We start from the raw sequence: 5,156 nt of genomic DNA on the forward strand, positions 1-5,156 counted from the left end.
ACTCACTAGGGGGGACCAGAAGGGTTTGGGGGAGACGCTGTTTCCCCTAGCGCCCGCTGGCATAACAAGGAGTAATGGGCACAAGTTGATGGAGAGGAGGTATAGATTGGACATCCGCAAAAACTACTTCACAGTTAGGGCGGCTAGGAGCTGGAACCAACTTCCAATGGAAGTGGAGCTGGCCCCTACCCTGGGGGTCTTTAAGAAGAGGCTGGATGCCTACCTGGCTGGACTCGTTTGAGTCCCATTTCTCTTTTTGGGGTTTTTGTTGTTCTCCCGCCCTGGCGGGGGGTCGGGCTAGAAGAACTACTAGGTCCTTTCTGACCCTTAATCTATGAATCTATGAAAACCTAGTCTTACTAGGAAAAAGCAGAGCCAGTAACAGGTCCATGGTCATGCACTGACCCTGGGGCAGAGCCAAAACCTGACCCCGTCATTTCCTTACTCCAACCAGTACTTACCTGCAAGACCACCCTCCCCCTGTCTGTCCCAGGGAAAGCTGTGGAAGGACAGCAGTGGGGGCATGCACAGGGGAAGGCTCTTCTGCACTGGCAGAGGTAGCTGCTCAGGGCCTGCTGCACACACTAGGAATACCCCCCGTCACCCCCATGTGTGCATCCTGCAGCACAGCATGGCTGGCCCGGCTCTTACATGCACAGAAACTTGCACCATTCAGTTGCCTCCTGACTAAAGAGGCTTAAAACAGATTAAGATGTTTCCTCAAACCTGGGGCTGCTGGCAAGTTGCCATGCCAGCCTGCTCACAGGCACAGGGAGTGGTGGTATTAGGGCTTCAGCATTAATGCAATGTATGTGGCAGAAAGAGTGAGGCACCATCACTGCATCCTTTTACAGTAACAATGCTGTCCCAAAGCCTCTGAGACCTACTGGGCTGTTGCAGAAAAGATGCTGTGAGGGGCGAGAGATAAGCCAGGACCTGGGCTGTGGGTGAAGCAGGTGGTGCCGGACTCATGAGCAGGCTACAGTCACCCACAGAACCAGCTAGCACCGCTCTGACACCAAATCCCTTTCCCAATGCGTGGAGGCTTCATGCAGTGGTTGCAAAACGACCAGTACTAGCCCTCCCCCCTGCCATGGCATGAAGCCATCGTGCCATTCGTTCAATGCACTGGTTTAGGGTTCCCACCCCCCTGGCCTGGCCAAGCAAGTGGGTTTTCAGGAAACAGTTTGGATGTGAGTGGCCTTAAGCAAAAGTGTAGGCCCTGCCAACTGGTGGGCAGGGGGAGGGATGGACATGCGCACCTTCCATGCTGCTGCAGCAGGGGGGTGGGGGGCATGCTCCAGGCCCCCCTCTCACACCTCTAGCCTGTGGCAGCAGGCAGGTGTAGCAGGGCCTGAGAGTGGGACTAGGGAAGCTGTACGGGGAGAAGCCAGCAACTGGAGCACTTTGGGAAGGTTGGGGAAGGGGGTGGGCTGCCTGCATCACATGTGCAGGGCAGTGGAAGGGTGCCTGGCTCTCGCTCTGGTGTGGCCCGCATGCCATGCACCCCCCCTCATCCTTCTGCAATCTCTGGTGTGCCCCCCACCACATGGGTAGCGTATGGCAGTTGTGCCTTACCCAAGCTGCTCAGCAATTCAACAGCACAGTCTGCAAGCAGCTGTAGGGGGGAGGGCTCATCACAGGGTCCAGCCACATGCAGTATGACTGTCTCAGTGGAGTAAACACCTGGCACTTGCTGCTGGGCCTTCAGCCCTTTCTCTCAGTGCCACACACTGACCCAGCAGTGGTAAGGGCATGATGCAGCTGGCAGGGCTTGAGGAAAAGTGAAGGTTTCAGTTTGCGTCACAGATGCAAACAGTGCGCTGGCACTGAGGCAGCTCCTACATTGGCCTGAGCATGTCAGCTGCTGTGGGGTGGGAGGGGGTGGGCTGTGTCTTCAGGGCTTGGTGGCTGCATAAAGGGATCAGGTGTCACAACACCTGAGCCCTGTGATGAAACCCAAAGCTGGGGTTCCAGTAGCAGGGCAGGGAGCCGAGGAACCAGAATCACAGAGAAGAGGGGCTAGCAGGGACCTGCAGAGATCACACCTAGTCCAATCCCTGCCTTAGGCAGGACCACCCTTGTCCAAACCATTCCAGACAATCCATCATCTCAACACTACATGACACCGTCAGCCCTGACACAACACAGACCGAAAACCATGACCTGCTGCAGGTAAAGCAGAGGACCATGGCAGCCACTGTCCTGCTTCTGTGAAACGCTGTCAATATACATGCAGGAGACCCAAGGCAGAGGGCCATGCCATGTGCTAACTGAGGAAGGCACACCCCCCCACTGGCCATACCATTCTGACCATGGGGTAACATTCCTTCCTGGCCCCAAAGATGTCTGACTGAGCGGAGGGGCAAGGCCCTCTCGCCAGGAACCTCCGGCTTTGGTCCCAGCAGGAGCACTGGCACAGCCCCATGCCCAGCCTGGGTTGCAGCCAGCACCCAGTGCCTCTGAGGGAGTCTTAAAAACACCCTGATGCATATAGCAGAAAGCCAGGGTAGGGGCCAGGGTAAGGGCAACCAGCAAGCCCACAAGCATGGGAAATACCCATAATAGAACAAGCACTGCTATGCCTAAATCATTCCTGAACAGTGGTTGTTTAACCACCTCCTGAAGATCTCCAGTAATGGAGAGTCCACACCTTCCCTGGCATCTGTGCCACTACCTGACCGTGCTAACAGCAAATAATTTTTTCTAGCTATCCAATCTAAATTTACGTCGCTGCAACTTCAAGCCATTGGTCCATGTCCTCCTCTCTGCAGCAAAAGAGAAAAAGTGCTTTCCCTCTTCCCTATGGCAGACCTGCAAGTATTTGAAGACTGCTGGTATATGTCCCATCTTAAGCGCCTTTTCTGCAAGCTAAATATACCCAGCTCCGCCAGCCTCTCCTATGCACATCCAGTATGGAAATGATCAGTTCATGCCCAGAAACTAGACCCAGTTCTAAACGGCAGCTGTCGGGAAGGATGTCTAAAGCCAACACCAATGATAGCCTGTACTTACTGGCCGGCATTGCACCACCTGATATCAGAAAGGCAGCAAGTCAGAAAGAAAGATCACAGCAGATGGAAGACCCCAAGCATCCACTCTATGGTCACACACAGAAGACCAGGGCTGCGCTGTTGGGGGCTGACAGAGTGACTAAGGTTATGGAAGGAAAGACTGTACATCAGATGCTCTAAAATGGACCTGGAACCCCAGGAGAGCCTTCCCCAAAGCGCTGATCTAGACAGGCAAACATGGCGATGCCCAAAACACTGCACATGCAAACGGGAAGATAAAAAACAAGTATGACCAAATGGGGCTACTCTAACAACACAAATATGTGAGTATGGTGAAGTGCAGACTACAAAGAAGCTGCTCGTTTGCCAACTCCTTGGTGAGATCTGTACAAAGGGCGTCCCCGCTGCAGCAACAGAAAGAGCCAAGGCTGGTCATAAACGAGAGGTTTTTCCAGAATCATGCACAAGGACATGAGAAGCAGCAATCTCCTTATATGACTTGCCTTCCAACCCTTGAGCATCTTTGTTACTGCCTCTGGACCCTCTCTAACTTCTTCACATTGTTTTCAAAATGTGGAGCCCAGAACTGCACCCAGTGTCCAGATGAGCCCTGACCATGATCACCTCCCAGTCTTGCCCCTCATGCTTCTGTTAATGCAGCCCAGAATCACATTCACCTTCTGTGCAGCTGCATCACACTGCAGACTTGTATTGAGTCTGATCTACCAAGACACCTAAGATCTTTTCCATAGAGCTGCCATCCAGCCAGGTGCACCCACTTTATAGTTGGATTTTTGATTATTCCTCTTGCAGCACAACACCTTGCACTTGTCTACATTGGACTGCATCCTGTTAGTTCCAGGCCAGCTTTCCAGTCTGTCATGATCCTTCTGAAATGCACTCACATCCTCCAACGTGTTCACAGTCCTTTCCAGTTTCACATCATCTACAAGCTTGCTCAAGAAGCTTTCTGTGCCTGCATCCAAATTGTTATGTCCTGCCTGGTAATTACATAAAGGGGCCACTAACTCCATTTCTTCACAACCATTAGCTGTGAATCAGCAAGCTGTTATGCCATAGGTACACACCAAGCCATTTGCCACTTGTCCTGGGCACACCTGTACCTGCTTTCACTGAGGCTAGCTTTCACCCCAAGGTAACACCTTAATTATCACTTTTGCCTTTGGTCAAAACAGTGCGTGAGGACACAGCAAGCCTTGGCCTCATCTTGCCTTTGGCACACCGATGACTGAGGTCAACCACTCTCTTCTCTCCAGTCCTCCCTACAGCCACTGAACCCCGAGTACTGCATTTTTCTATTCATTCAAGGCTGATCTAACCAGAAGTTGCAGAACACTGAACTGAAGTCACAGCAGGCAGCTGGTGGCCCCTTAACTCTTACACCAGAGAGTACCTGGACCAAGTCTGAGAACAGAAATAAATGGTCCATCCATAATGAGTGCCCACTCCTCCTTCCCCAGTCACTTTTTTTTGCACTGTCAAAGGATGGTGCACCCCATGTCCCGCTAAGCCAGCCACAGCCAGATGGAGGGACAAACTACAGGAAATGAGACAGCAGCATGGCCCCACATCACTCCGGTAGTCTCACCCTCCGCTTTGCAGGGGGCATGGACCAGTAGGAACCTTTCCCAGAAGGGGTCGTGGTCCTAGAGCTCCCTGGGCAGAGCTGGCTCCTGCCATCCCTAGGAACAGCTACGCTGCCATTCTTCTTGGGACTTCCCACACTACTTGTCTGACATCAAACACCGGCTGCAGGGGCCTCTGCTCACCTTGACATGGAACATACAAGGCACTGCTAGTTGGCTGCAGCTGTCCAGAGGATAGAGAAGCCTGGATGGGGACAGTAGTGTTGAGGTGCTAGAGAGGGTGCAGGAAGCCCCAGGACCAGCACAGTCCATAGGCACAGGCTAGGGCAAGAGAGGATCGAGCCACCCTCTCCCTCACTCACTGAAGCCTCTGCTCCAAAGACCATGAGCAAAGGGAGCAAGCTGTGCAGCAAGACACTGCCACCCACCACTAGCTGAACAAATCAAGCAGCAACACTGGGGGAGTCTCGACTAATGCCCAGAAGACCCTCATACTAGTGCCAACTCCCACACAGCACCAAGGGGGGGGGGGGGG

The sequence above is a fragment of the Gavialis gangeticus genome, unplaced genomic scaffold (assembly GCF_001723915.1).
Source record: "Gavialis gangeticus isolate Ggan-Ray unplaced genomic scaffold, GavGan_comp1, whole genome shotgun sequence".
NCBI classification, from domain to species: domain Eukaryota; kingdom Metazoa; phylum Chordata; order Crocodylia; family Gavialidae; genus Gavialis; species Gavialis gangeticus.